This window comes from Diabrotica virgifera, chromosome 3 (genome assembly GCF_917563875.1).
Source record: "Diabrotica virgifera virgifera chromosome 3, PGI_DIABVI_V3a".
NCBI lineage: Eukaryota > Metazoa > Arthropoda > Insecta > Coleoptera > Chrysomelidae > Diabrotica > Diabrotica virgifera.
The window spans coordinates 97,221,332-97,237,844 of NC_065445.1; the positions used below are offsets into that span (position 1 = coordinate 97,221,332).

Sequence of the window (16,513 nt, forward strand, 5' to 3'; positions counted from 1 at the left end):
TGAAATGGAACCTCGTAATGATACCAAGATTAGGTCATCCTGTGGCAAAACACAGCATTTGGATATGATTTAAAACTAAGATTGATGCATTCTCATTTAAAATAAAGTTAACTCTTAAATCGCAAAGAAGAAATTTTACTCCTGTAGACTGTTGACTGGATGTGCTAATGGTTCTCACTACATATCATTTGCAGTTCCAATGGTGTGGACAGAACAGACGGATCATACTTCACAATGTTACGTTTGCTTAACAAATACAACAAGGTTAACAAGTAAGTCAAAACATAATTGAAAATATCCCAACTTGCTTTCAGCTTTCTGGCCTGTCACGCATTGCCAAAAACTACCAACACCGTCTTTTCCAACATCCATAGACATTAGTGGTTGTACAAATCTTGAACCAGCTCAAGAAGACAATAATGATATACAAGATCCTAGTTTTGAGCTAGCCACTGAGCCCCATTTATTATCTCAAGGTAAACTTATTTAATTCAAATCACGAACCAAATCATTAAGGTGAGATGGAACCTCGTAATGAGACCAAGATTCGGTCATCCTGTGGCAAAATACAGCATTTGGATATGATTTAAAACTAAGATTGATGTATTCTCATTTAAAATAAAGTAACTTTAAAATCGCAAAGAAGAAATTTTACTATTGTAGACTGTTGACTGGATGTGCTAATGGTTCTCACTACATACCATTCGCAGTTCTAATGGTGTAGACAGAACAGACGGATCATCCTTCACACTGTTACTTTTGCTTAACAAATACATTACAGTAAGTCAAAACATACTTGAAAATATTCCAACTTGCTTTCAGCTTTCTGGCCTGTCACGCATTGTCAAGAACTACCAATACCGTCTTCTCCAACATCCATAGATATTAGTGGCAGTACAAATCTTGAACCAGATCCAGAAGACAATAATGATATACAAGATCCTAGTTTTGAGCTAGCCACTGAGCCCCATTTATTATCTCAAGGTAACATTATTTAATTCAAATCACGAACCAAATCATTATGGTGAGATGGAACCTCGTAATGAGACCAAGATTCGGTCATCCTGTGGCAAAATACAGCATTTGGATATGATTTAAAACTAAGATTGAGGCATTCTCATTTAAAATAAAGTAACTTTAAAATCGCAAAGAAGAAATTTTACTCTTGTAGACTGTTGACTGGATGTGCTAATGGTTCTCACTACATACCATTTGCAGTTCCAATGGTGTGGACAAAACAGACGGATCATACTTCACAATGTTAAGTTTGCTTAACAAATACAACAAGGATAACAAGTAAGTCAAAACATAATTGAAAATATCCCAACTTGCTTTCAGCTTTCTGGCCTGTCACGCATTGCCAAAAACTACCAACACCGTCTTTTCCAACATCCATAGACATTAGTGGCAGTACAAATCTTGAACCAGATCCAGAAGACAATAATGATATACAAGATCCTAGTTTTGAGCTAGCCACTGAAAAAATTTATTATCTCAAGGTAACCTTATTTAATTCAAATCACGAACCAAATCATTAAGGTGAGATGGAACCTCGTAATGAGACCAAGATTCGGTCATCCTGTGGCAAAATACAGCATTTGGATATGATTTAAAACTAAGATTGATGTATTCTCATTTAAAATAAAGTAACTTTAAAATCGCAAAGAAGAAATTTTACTATTGTAGACTGTTGACTGGATGTGCTAATGGTTCTCACTACATACCATTCGCAGTTCTAATGGTGTAGACAGAACAGACGGATCATCCTTCACACTGTTACTTTTGCTTAACAAATACATTACAGTAAGTCAAAACATACTTGAAAATATTCCAACTTGCTTTCAGCTTTCTGGCCTGTCACGCATTGTCAAGAACTACCAATACCGTCTTCTCCAACATCCATAGATATTAGTGGCAGTACAAATCTTGAACCAGATCCAGAAGACAATAATGATATACAAGATCCTAGTTTTGAGCTAGCCACTGAGCCCCATTTATTATCTCAAGGTAACATTATTTAATTCAAATCACGAACCAAATCATTATGGTGAGATGGAACCTCGTAATGAGACCAAGATTCGGTCATCCTGTGGCAAAATATAGCATTTGGATATGATTTAAAACTAAGATTGAGGCATTCTCATTTAAAATAAAGTAACTTTAAAATCGCAAAGAAGAAATTTTACTCTTGTAGACTGTTGACTGGATGTGCTAATGATTCTCACTACATACCATTTGCAGTTCTAATGGTGTAGACAGAACAGACGGATCATCCTTCACACTGTTACTTTTGCTTAACAAATACAACAAGGATAACAAGTAAGTCAAAACATTCTTGAAAATATCCCAACTTGCTTTCAGCTTTCTGGCCTGTCACGTATTGTCAAGAACTACCAACACCGTCTTCTCCAACATCCATAGACATTAGTAGCAGTACAAATCTTGAACCAGATCAAGAAGACAATGATGATATACAAGATCCTAGTTTTGAGGTAGCCACTGAGCTCCATTTATTATCTCAAGGTAACCTTATTTAATTCAAATCACGAATCAAATCATTAAGGTGAGATGGAACCTCGTAATGAGACCAAGATTTGGTCATCCTGTGGCAAAATACAGCATTTGGATATGATTTAAAACTAAGATTGATGCATTCTCATTTAAAATAAAGTTCACTTTTAAATCGCAAAGAAGAAATTTTACTCCTGTAGACTGTTGACTGGATGTGCTAATGGTTCTCACTACATACCATTTGCAGTTCCAATGGTGTGGACAGAACAGACGTATCATACTTCACACTGTTACTTTTGCTTAACAAATACAACAAGGATAACAAGTAAGTCAAAACATACTTGAAAATATCCCAACTTTCTTTCAGCTTTCTGGCCTGTCACATATTGTCAAGAACTACCAATACCGTCTTCTCCAACATCCATAGACATTAGTGGCAGTACAAATCTTGAACCAGATCAAGAAGACAATGATGATATACAAGATCCTAGTTTTGAGGTAGCCACTGAGCCCCATTTAGTATCTCAAGGTAACCTTATTTAATTCAAATCACGAACCAAATCATTAAGGTGAGGAGGAACCTCTTAATGAGACCAAGTTCCTGGTTACGCCTTCGGGGTTTCTATTATTTGCAAACCAAACGAATACTGAATTAAATTCAGCTGATGATCTCTCTTGGTAAAGCTGAATTAAATTCAGCTGACACTCTCTGATGATCTCTAATGAGAGTGAAACTAGTAAGGGTGTTTATGGCGCTCTCTGAACGAACTGAAATATAATACGTCCCTTGATTTCATTTTACTTTTTATGTTTGTAGGATCAAAAATAACCGAAATAGAAACGTTTAAAACCTAAATTTTACGGCGAGAACCATGTAACCATAAAAAATAAGACATTTAAGTATCAAATTTACCCCGATTTTATAGCCCTTGAAATTACATTTCAAATAATTTTTTGGATGAACTTGGATAATAAAAATTGACGGAGTTACTTTAAAAAAAAAACAGTAACATTTTTTTGGAAAAATTTTTGGAGCATAAATTTTTTGAACCCACTTTAAATTAATATTAAAATATTTTTCAAGTAAGGAATTTATTCGATGTTCTATTAGCTTCAAATTTGAAAAGTATAACTCAAAAAAACTCTTATTTTTTGAGTTATTTGTGAAAAACCGCTTTAAAACATGCATTTTTTACGAAAAAACTTAAAACTTTTGATCTTTAATAAATCAGAAAGTATTGATTTATTTTAATACCTTGATATAATTCGAATTCCGTCCTACTGCATCAATTTACTTGATATTTTTACTGTAAGTAGAGAATAGCTCAAGAAACAAAGTCTACCCTATATCCTATGGTGCTTTTATCTTGGGATGGTATCCACCCCTTCTCGGGGGTAGAAAATTTTTTGGTCAAAATAACGACAGAAAAACCTAATTCTAAGCAAAAACTGTTGTATATATATTTTTTAAAAGCAATACTTTTTGAGTTATTCGTGGTTGAGAATTTGTCGTTTTAATTGAAAAATTACACTTTTCGTACGGTTTTTGGGTATACCTTAAAAATTATGCAACTAACGAAAAAACATTATATAAAACATTTTTGTAGATTATGAAAAATAAAAGAGATTAATTTCTTCATAAATCTTCTAGTTATAATACAAAAAGAGATATGGTAGGTGACAAAAGATTTTTTTTCTGCATGCTCAAATCGGTGTATTCAACTTAAAATAACAGAGAACTGGTCGATTTTAGGGGTATATTGCTACGAATACCTTTTGTATCGCTTGAAAAGACCTTTAAAACGAGCACTGTTAAATTTCGATTACATTCAAACTAAGCGAGATTTGGTGCAAAAAAAATTGATGAAAAATTTATTTTAAGATAAAATGCGAAGTATATTATTTAATCCATCATCCACCAGATTTAAATGCATCGTTTTACCTCTACAATACCTTTTATTATAGTGTCATGGATAAATCGATTTTTTTTTATTTCAAACTATTTTAAAAATATGACTAATGCAATGATATTTTAAAGTACGTTAATAAATCGATATCTACAAATTGATATTGCCTCAGTGGCATTAGACTGCAGATCGAGAGGTCCCCAGTTGGAACCCGGCTGTTGCGTATCTTTTTTATTTTTTTTAATAAATAATTAAAAGTTTATATATTTAAAATTATATATACCATTTTAAACAACCGTGGTATTATAAAAAATACTATTTTATACTAGTGTAATTTTTGGAATCATAATTATAAATAAAAGTTAATACACCTACTAAAAAATCATATTTTATAAGTTAATTATTCTTTCCAAACATGTTGCGTCCTATATGTACAATAACAAAACCGTGATATTATAAAAAGTACTTTTTTATTAGAGTGTAATTTTTGGAATTTTAAGCATGTCATCGTTAAATCGTTTATCGTTAAATTATTTTATATTCTTGCCTATAAATAATAAAAAGGTTTTAAGTATTATAAAAAAGTTCTTTTTTATAAAAGTGTAATTATTCTATTATGTTGTTCGAAACATACCACGGAACATTGGCTATAATTCGAAGAACTTTGTTCTGGAATCTTTGTAGGATTTCTAGGTTTGAATTGCTAGCAGAACCCCATAATTGAATTCCATACGTCCATATTGGCTTCAGTACGGCTTTATATGTTAAGAGCTTATTTGTGAGATTTAATTGTGATTTTCTGCCAATAAGCCAGTAAAGTTGTCTTAGTTTGAGACCCAATTGTTTTCGCTTTGTAAATATATGTGTTCTCCATATTAATCTTCTGTCAAGATGTAAACCTAAATATTTGACTTCATTTCTCTGAGTAATTATTTGATTATTTAATAACACTGCAGGACATATACCTCTTCTTAGTGTAAAGGTAACATGGATTGATTTGGTCTCATTAACTCGAGTTTTACATTTTTTTAACCATGCTTGGATATTATTAAGGCTGGCTTGTAAGTTTCTTGAGGAAGTTACTGGATCATGATGTGAGGCGAGTATTGCAGTGTCATCTGCGAAGGTTGCTGTAATTGTAGTTCTTGAAGTTGGTAGATCTGCAGTAAAAAGCTGGTACAGCATTGGTCCTAACACGCTGCCTTGCGGTACTACTGATTTTATTTGGTATAATTCTGAATATTCTGAATGGTATTTAACTGATAAGAATCTGTCAGATAAGTAAGACTTTAGAAGTTCATAATACGGATGAGGCAATAGGTTTTTTAGTTTATAGAGTAGACCTTTGTGCCAGACTTTATCGAACGCTTGGCTTATGTCAAGAAACGCTGCTGAGCAATATCGCTTATTTTCAAAGTCGTTGCTGATATGTTTTACTAATCTATGGACTTGCTCTATGGTTCTATGTTCTTGTCTAAACCCAAACTGATGTTCTGGTATGAGATTTTTGCTATCTAGTATTGGTTTGATGCTTTTCATTATTAATTTTTCCAGCACTTTGGAAAGCAGAGGCAGTAAACTTATTGGCCTATATGATGTTAATTCCTGTAGTTTTTTTCTTGGTTTTGGGATCATAATTATAACTGCCATTTTCAGTTGTTGCGGAAAATAATTTAATCTTATTATTGCATTAAAAACTTGTAATATTGCCTTTATTCCTTTCTTTGTTAATTTTTGTAGTATCCTACCCGTTATCAGATCATAACCAGGAGCTTTTTTAGGATTAATTTCTTTCATTATTACATCCTTAACTTCATTGTACTTAAATTTCGGTATGGGCAGCTCCATTTGGTAAGGTTCATTTAGTACTCTATTTATTTCCTCCAATTCTTCAGGTGTTGATTCCAAGCTGTTTGGTTGAAAGACTTGTGAGAGATAGCCACCAAAGGCATCTGCCTTCTCCATGTTATTTCTTGCCCATTTGCCATTGTTTTTTCTTATTGGTGGTATTGGTGTCTGAGGACTTTTTAGTTTCCTTGTGGCTTTCCATAGTGAGTAGTCGGTGGCTTCTGTTGGTGTAAGCTCTTCTAAGTATCTTTGTATAGAATGATTTTTTACTTCAAGTAATATTTTTTTTAGTTCCCTTGCTGCTTTATTAAATTTATTTTTATTGCTCACTCTTCTGTTTTGTTGCCAATTTCTTCTTAGCCTTCTTTTCTCTGAAATTTTTTTCTTTTATAGTTGGAGGGCAGGATTCTTTTCTTGTTGACTGTTTGTAGTTTGGAGTTGCTGCCCATGAAGCTTTCTGTATGTTTTTTATGAGGTTAGTTATCGCCCATTCAATATCTGCAGGTGTTTTTAATGGTATTTTTAAATTTATTGCTTCATCTAATACTTCTTGAAAAGTATCCCAATTGGTCTTTTTATTGCACAGAGCGGGTGGATTTGGATTCTGAGTTATATCGGAGTACATATTCATAAGGACTGGAGTGTGATCCGAAGACATGTCTAAGCTGGATGTTGCTGTGACTAGTTTACTGTCAATTCCTTTTGTGATATAGAAATCAAGAAGGTCTGGTATTTTATAAGGGTCCGAAGGCCAATATGTGGGTTCTGCTGTTGACAGGTAGTTTAGATTATTGCACTGCATTGCAGTTAGTAGTTCACGACCCTTAGTAGTTGTAACTCTCGCACCCCATACTGTGTTTTTAGCGTTGTAATCTCCACCCGCTATAAATTTGTTTCCAAGCATTTTGAAGAAAATCTCATAGTTGTCTCTTTTATTGTTGTGCTTGGGAGGGTAGTATACAGCAGATATTTTGGTGATTCCAGTAACTCCTTCTATTGCAATGGTACGAAAATTTTACGAAAACTTAAAATTTTTATCTTTAATAAATCAGACAGTATTGATTTATTTTAATAGCTTGATATAACAAATTTTGCTTAGAATTTATTCCTACATGGATGTCTGAGGTTATTTTTAATAAAATAATTTCCACCATCCTCGCCCAGTAGTGCAATTAGTGAGAATATTTGGCTCCGAATTCCATCCTACTGCATCAATTTACTTGATATTTTACTGTAAGTAGAGAATAGCTCAAGAAACAAAGTCTACCCTATATCCTATGGTGCTTTTTATCTTGGGATGGTATCCACCCCTTCTCGGGGGGTAGAAAATTTTTTGGTCAAAATAACGACGGAAAAACATAATTCTAAGCAAAAACTGTTCTATATATATATTTTAAAAGCAATACTTTTTGAGTTATTCGTGGTTGAGAATTTGTCGTTTTAATTGAAAAATTACACTTTTCGTACGGTTGTTGGGTATACCTTAAAAATTATGCAACTAACGAAAAAAACTATATAAAACATTTTCGTAGCTTATGAAAAATAGAAGAGATTAATTTCTTCATAAATCTTCTAGTTATAATATAAAAATATATGGTAGGTGAAAACAGATTTTTTGTGCATGCTCAAATCGGTGTATTCAACTTAAAATAACAGAGAAATGGTCGATTTTAGGGGTATACTGCTACCAATACCATATTGTATCGCTTGAAAAGACCTTTAAAACGAGCACTGTTAAATTTCGATTACATTCAAACTAAGCGAGATATGGTGCAAAAAAAAATTGATGAATAATTTATTTTAAGATAAAATGCGAAGTATATTATTTAATCCATCATCCATCAGATTTAAATGCATGGTTTTACTTCTACAATACCTTTTATTATAGTGTCATTTCTATGTTCAAAAGGTTGGACGGGTTTAAAATACATGTTTTTGAAAAAAAATAAGATCAAATTATACAGCGCATTTTGAAATTTTCTTAAAAATCTTCCTTTTTCTTCATGTAACTCGAAAATGATAAAGAGATACAGTAATGAAAGAAAATACAAAATTGTTATGTGAACACCTACATTTTTGTTCTGTATCTTTTTTTGTAGCTCTTATCATTTTCGAGTTACATGGAGAAAAAGGAAGATTTTTAAGAAAATTTAAAAATGCGCTCTATAATTTGAAATTATTTTCCCTTTATTTTAAACTCGTTCAACTTTTTGAACATAGAAATAGTTAATAATATAATAAAAGGTATTGTAGAAGGAAAACGATGAATTTAAATTCTGGTGGATGAGGGTTTAAATATACTTCTTGTTTTTTCTTAAAATTCATTAGTCATCAATTTTTTGGCGCCATATCCCGCTTAGTTTGAATGTAATCGACATTTAATAGTGCTCGTTTTAAAGGTCTTTTCAAGCACTGTAAAAGGTCTTTGTAGCATTATACCTATAAAATCAACCATTTCTCTGTTATTTTAAGTTGAATATACCGATTTGAACATGCAACAAAAAAAATCTCTTTTCACCTCCCAAATCTCTTTTTGTAAGTATTATAACTAGAAGATTTATGGAGAAAATAATCTCGTTGATTTTTCATAAACTACAAAAATGATCGATATAGTTTTTTTCGTTAGATGCATAATTTTTAAAGTATTCGCAATAAACCGTTCGAAAAGGTGCCATTTTTCAATGAAAATGGCAAATTTTCAACCACGAATAATTAACTCAAAAAGTATTGAGCTTTAAAAAAAAATATGAAACAGTTTTTGCTTAGAATTAGGTTTTCTAGTCAGTTCCGTGGTTATTTTGACCAAAAAATTTTCCGTCCCCAAAAAGGGGTAAGAACCACCCCCAAGATAAAAGCGCACATCAGCATAGGGTAAACTTTAAATTAGAAGATAAGTGGAGGATATTCCCAAAATTTCATTAAAATCCATTGCAGTAGGATAGAATTCGGAGGTAATATCCTGTTTTTGCTCTCATTGACTGACGTACATGGTAAAAGCGCAAGTTGCCACCATGTCACTTTTATTTCTTGAGGTATCCTCTAACTACTAACCAATTTTCATGAAACTTGATGGAGGTTCAGCGAAATCGGAGGTACCTAAATGCTAAATACACGTATCCACTATGTTCGCGAACCTTTTGCGCTCCCTGCAACTGCTCCAATCAATACGGCATGTGCTCCTCTACATACAGTGCGGTGGAATAAGTGTTGCCCCCCCCCCCTGTTAACTTGTTTATTTTAAGAATATAAGCAAAACGCTCAGACAGGTCGATTTTTAAACTAACCACAGTATATTATAGCATCAACGTTTCGAACTTTACGCGATCCCTCTTCAGGTCACAGCCATAATTTTGATTTTTTTAAATGGTAAAGTACATCATGTGACACCTCATTTATCAGCTTTTGAAATACTGATTTCAAAAATGTATAATACTTTAATCCTTTTTGAGATCGTAGGCGCAAAATTTTGGTCGAACAATTTTTAAACGCATTTATTTTTTTCGAATTCTGAGAAAACTAACAAGTATTTTTGAAAAATTTAAACGCAGAATGAAAGATTATATTATTACCGAGGGCTGACAGTCCCTTAGAAAAAACAAAAAGTTTCTTATGTATATACACCGTTTTTAGGCGTCAACGCCCTTCGGTAGGGATCTATGGGGGACTATCACCGAGCCGCAAGCCCTTATCCCTTGCCGTACTGCTCCCTCATAGGTCGATCAGATGCCCGCATATTCAGGTCTAAGCGCCAGATTCATATTTAGAATTTTATACTGACGCGTTAGCCTTTTTGTTTTCCGATGGCCTGGGCTGGGCTTGAACTCTCGTACCTCACGGCGAAGTGAAGTGCGGGTCAGCCGCTAGTCGCACTGAGCTATCCGATCGGCACTGAGATATCCAAAAAGTTTCTTTTGAATAATATATTTGAAATTATAAATCACACTAAATTTTCTCTTTTTTCACCACTGTGACTTATTAAAATAAACATTATATAGTATAGTATAGTTGATCCAAAAGTTGGCATAACCCAGACATCCAAAGTGAAAGTTATCCTTCAACACCAAATTGTTCTATATGGTCCACACAATGTCTACAAAAAAGTCACACCATTTTGAGCGTCGGGTTTGGGGAGGGGGAGAGGGGGGAGAAATCGGTAAATTCGTAGTTTTTTAAGTTTTTCGCCAATATTTCTAAAACTATGCGGTTTAGCATGAACAACCCTCTATACAAAAATGTTCTACATTAAATTTGAAATAAAAAATGTTCCATACATAATCTTTCTAAAATGAATGGTTCCAAAGTTACGGAGGTAGTATAGTATAACTGGTCCAAAAAAGGCCTAACCCAAACATCCAAAGTAAAAGTTTTCCTCCAACAACAAAATGTTCTATAAGGTCCACATATTGTTCAGTAAAAAGTTACACCATTTTGAGCGTCCGGTTTGGGAGGGAGATGGGAGAGAAGCCCGTAAATTAGTAGTTTTTTTAAGTTTTTCGTCAATATTTCTAAAACTGTGCTTTTGCGGAAACAGTGTTATATACAAAAATGTTCTACATGAAATTTAAAACAAAAAATGTTCCATACATAATTGTTATAAAATCAACGGTTCCAGAGTTATGGAGGGTGAAATGTCGAGGTTTTCGATACTTTTTATATTTTTGGGCAACATTTATGATATAACTATACCAAAAACCCAGACATCCAAAGTGAAAGTTATTCTCCTACACCAAATTGTTCTATATGGTCCACATGATGTTCAGAAAAAAGTCACACCATTTTGAGCGTCGGGTTTGGGGAGAAGAGGGGGGAGAAATTGGTGAATATAAAAAGTATCGAAAACCTCCACTTTTCACCCTCCGTAACTCTGGAACCGTTGATTTTATAACAATTATGTAAAGAACCTTTTTTGTTTTAAATTTTATGTAGAACATTTTTCTATAGAACATTCCTTACGCTATAGTATAGTTTTAGAAATATTGACGAAAAACCTAAAAAAAACTACTAATTTACCTACTTCTCCCCCATCTCCCCGCCAAACCGGACGCTCAAAATGGTGTAACTTTTTACTGAACAATATGTGGACCATATAGAACAATTTTGTGCTGAAGAAAAACTTTTACTTTGGATGTCTGGGTTAGGCCTTTTTTTGGACCAATTATACTATACTACCTCCGTAACTTTGGAACCGTTCATTTTAGAAGGGTTATGCATAGGGCCTTTTTTATTTCAAATTTAATGTAGAAAAATTTTGTGTAGAAGGTTGTTCATGCTAAACCGCTTAGTTTTAGAAATATTGACGAAAAACCTAAAAAACTACGAATTTGCAGATTTCTCCCCCTCTCCCCCCCAAACCCGACGCTCAAAATGGTGTGACTTTTTTCTGAACATTATGTGGACCATATGGAACAATTTGGTGTTGGAGGATAACTTTCACTTTGGATGTCTGGGTTTGGGTCTAACTATGCCATACTAATATTAGTTCTCAGGGACTTTAGACCATCGAGAATACTGTAATATTTCATTCTGCGTTTAAATTTTTCAAAAATATTTATTAGTTTTTTCAGGATTCGAAAAAAATGATTGCATTTAGAAAGAATTCGACCGAAATTTTGCGCCTACGCTCTCAAACACGATTAAAGTATTATACATTTTTGAAATCAGTATTTTAAGAGCTTTTAAATGAGGTGTCACATGATGTACTTTCCCATTTAAAAAAATCAAAGTTATGGCTGTCACCTGAAGAGGGATCGCGTAAAGTTCGAAACGTTGATGCTATAATATACTATGGTTAGTTTAAAAATCGACCTGTCCGAGCGTTTAGCTTATATTCTTAAAATAAACCAGTTAACAGGGGGGGGGCAACACTTATTCCACCGCACTGTATATAAACCGCCACCGATTGAAGCGTTGAGGCGGAGCGCGCACCGTTGCACAGTCCGGGAGCGCTAACGTGTCCACTATGTGGAGTAGTTGGGGAGCGTGGAGCGCCAGAGGAGCGCGAATATAGTGGATACGTGCCTTAATATGGGCCATTCCACGAACATACGCCTGTTTGGGATTACTTCGACAACGAATGTTTTACTGTGCAAAATAAGAAGAACGAAAGTAAATTGCAAATCACATTGTTGTTTATTGGAATAATTATTAGCGCCATTTACTTTCGTACTTCTTATGTTGCACAGTAAAATATTCGTTGTCGAAGTAATCCAAAACAGGCGTATGTTCGTGAAATGGCCCATAGTTGATTGTTACTGCTTCATTGCGTCGCCTATTATAGTCCAATACAAATGAAATATTTGTTTAAATAATTGCGAACAAAATTCCGGTTTTTCTAACCGATAGATAAATATGTAAATCGATTTGGCATTTCGTATCGTTGAAGGATATTGTTCAAAGTCAGAATTATTTAGGTTATAAAAATATATGTCCGTAATTTGTTATTGGTATTATAAATTAATAATTCTCAAGGTTAAATAAAAATGCAAGTAACTGTGTGTTTGTACCTATAGACTGTTACTACAAAAAAGCAGAATTTATTTTGAAATGAAAATACTAGTAAAGATAAGAAATTTTAGTAATTATAGGTAATTACAAGACGGAAAAACAGATAGTGAAAAAATATTTTTTAATCATTTTCCAATGACCATTTATTGCGTTTTATCATAATTAATTTTCAAACCCCAGCTCTCAAATTCATCTTCTAGCTTTTTCAGCATATAGGTAGGCGATGTCGTCTTTTTTTCTGCTAAAATTATTTGGTCATCGGCAAACAAAAGGCTATGGATATAGTTGTCGTCAATAATTTTTAGTTGGACCAGGGCGCATCTGTCAAAATATTAGTACATTTGGATGTTGAGAGGTGACTCATATTTTTTTGCGGAAATTGCTTGAAAATAACTCACATAATAATATTTAAGTTATCCTCCCACTCAAATAGGTCCGGAACATTATTTAAACAATCAAAATATCAAAAAATGAAGGAAAAATTCGATTTTTTTCTTGGTTTTTTGATTATAACTTTAAAAGTATTCATTTTCGAGAAAAGTTTCACTAACTTAAAAGTTGCGCAGTTAAATTTCCTACGACATGGGATTAGCTAAAATTTTTAAAAGTTGTCACCCTTGTTACAAAATAGAAATAATTGCGAAAAAACCATAAAAAACAAGTATTTGCATTTTACGTTTTTAAACCATTTATGCTAGACTTAGGACTTTCATATTTCACCCAGAAAAACTTTATGATATAATAAAAGAATACTGTAAATTTCATTAAGATCAATTTAATATATTTTGCAAAATAAATTTTGCAATCCAGCTTTCGCAAAAAAAATTTATTTTTTCAAAAGGTTGCAGGACTGAAAATGAAGCAGACAGCAAGTTGAATATTTTTTTCCATGTAGAAGAATACTGTACATTTCATTTGTAATTTGCAAAATTAAAATCGGTTAACTACCACGACGTCAAGATTTTTTTTAAATAAACATTAATTTTTAGTTCTACGCACAGGACAGCGGATACGTTTGCTCTGATTGGGCATTCCAATGACCTTTGACAATGATTGATAAATTTTAATTTTTATTACATTTCGATATAAATAAATAAATTTGTTTATTGCGAAATAAAACACATACTCTGTCCTTTGAAATAACACTTTTTTAGCAAAAACTTTCTTTGTCCGTATATTTTAACTTAGATAATAAACGTTTATTATTTTTAAACATATGCAATTGTTTAAACAATATTTCACAAAAAATAATCAAATTATTTTAATTTTTGTGGAATTAAAATATTAAAATACAACAAAATATAGAGCAAGAAAATAATATATTAGATAAAGATTGGAAGAAACTTTGGTGGAAATCAACTTGTTTGTAAATCGAACACAGCTGTCCTGCGCGTAGCACCAAAAATTAATGTTTATTTAAAAAAATTCCTGACGCCGTGGTAGATAACCGATTTTAACTTTGCAAATTGCAAATGAAATGTACAGTGTTCTTCTATATGTAAAAAAAATTCAATTTGCTATCTGCTTTATTTTCAGTCCTGCAACATTTTGAAAAAATGATTTTTTTTGCGAAAGCTGGATTGCAAAATTTATTTTGCAAAATCTGTTTCACCGATCTTAATGAAGTTTACAGTATTGTTTTATTATATCATAAAATTTCTGGGTAAAATATGAAGGTTCTAAGTGTAGCACAAATGGTTGAAAAACGTAAAATGCGAATACTTGTTTTTTTACGGTTTTTTCGCAATTATTGCTATTTTGCAACAAGGGTGACATTGGTGACAATTTTAAAAAAATTTACCCAATCCTATATTGTAGGAAATTTAATTACGCAACTTTAATGTTTGTGCAACTTTTCTCGGAAGTGAATATTTTTAAAGTAGTAATCAAAAAACGAAGAAAAAAATCGAATTTTTCCTTCATTTTTTTACATTTTAACTATTTAAACAATGTTCCGGACCTTTTTGAGTGGGAGGATAACTCACTTATAGGCTATTGATTATATTCAAAATAAGATAGCTAAAAGGAACTACAACGTTAACGGGGTTTTATTATTTTATATAGTCAATGGACATCTATATATGAAAAAACCGTGGAGTGCTACCATTTAAAGGGGTGCGTTTTTAAGAAATGGGTGATTTAGTCCCTGGGCACAGGTTACATTAGGGTGAGTTCTATGCACTTTTGGTACAAACACGTTTACATAAAAATTGTTCCTGGTTAAATTTCCTATCTAAATATTACTTTTTAAAGTCAAAGATACTTTTTTTTACAAAAATATATTCTAAAGAAATAGCACAAAGAAACCCAAAAGAAAGAAATTTTGTTTTTTGTCCCATAACTTTTGTCCACGAGGATATAGGTATAGACATTGCTTCACAGAAAAATAACTTACATATTTTCTCTTTAAAATTTTGTTTAGTAGAGGTCATTAGGATTTACAGTTTTCGAAATATGATTTTTCAAAGTTCGCCACTCACAGCAATTTTGGGCAATTTTCCTTGTTATTTCGCAAATATTGTTCTGTAACTTTTTTCTACGTAACTTTAGGTATATGCAATGGTACACGTAATAGGAATAGAAATCAATTACCTTTAAAATGGTCTACTGTATAACGTTGTACGACTTTTTTTAAAGAGATTATGGTTTTTCAAGATTTTATACTTTTAACGATTTTTTTATATTATAATATAAAAATAAAATAAAATTATTATATAATATGTTATATATTATACAATACCTAATATAAAAAAATATTATTTTTTACATTTTTTACGATTATTTTTGAAATTTCTCATTATAACTTTTCTCTTCTTGTACATGAATATACAATATACTATCTATATATTGCGCAACAAAGAGGGCTTACTTTCTGTTCTTTAAAATGGTGTATAATCTCTATTTAAATACATAATGGAAACCGAGTGATTCTTTGATATTTTTTTACCTGTATTATTTAAAATTATTTCTTTTACAAAAGTTACATAAACATTAGTCTTAAAAAACATCACTTTAGTTAAAATTATTTAAACGTTGACATTTAAAATTTTTCTAAAATCAAAGTCCATCTCTTCGTTAGCATTAGCTTCCATATCTTTCTCTGACACCTCAGTTATCTTAGAGTTCCCACAATTAGTACCCATTCACATGCACCCTTTGCAGAATATTGAACAACTAATTCCTATCTTCCTACAACCGCAGTTTTTTGTGCATCCTTTGGTTTGGTACATTTACATGCTATTTTTTCAAGCAAAGCTTGTGGTGCAGGAGCTTTGACAGTAAATATTGGAATTAATCCATATTTTGAAGTTTGCCCGGCCGAGTCAAGTGGATCCAAAGTATTACCTATAAAAAATAAGATTCAATCATAACACACAATTACATAAAAAAAGTTATAATGAGGAATTTAAAAAATAATCCTAAAATCAAAAATCGTTGCAAGTACTTATTACAATTTGAAAAAGCATATGTTATTCAAAAATAGCCCTAGAATTTTTTATAATACACCATTTTAAAGTAAACAGAATAAGCTTTCTTTTTTATTATATAATATATACCATATATAAAAAGAAAGTTATAATGGGAAATTTTAAAAATAATCTTAAAAAATATAAAAACTCGTTAAAAGTATAAAGTCTTGAAAAATATAACCTCTTTAAAAGAAGTCGTACAACATTATACAGTAGACCATTTTAAAGGTAATTGATTTCTATTCCTCTTACATGTACCATTGCATATGCCTA

At 32.1% G+C, this 16,513-nt stretch overlaps 1 protein-coding gene across 2 annotated transcripts in view; it reads right to left on the reverse strand.

The window, feature by feature from the left end:
• Positions 1-16,513, reverse strand: part of LOC126881965 (uncharacterized) — a 121,662-nt gene that overhangs the window by 54,102 nt on the left and 51,047 nt on the right. The gene's annotated exons all lie outside the window — the stretch shown is intronic.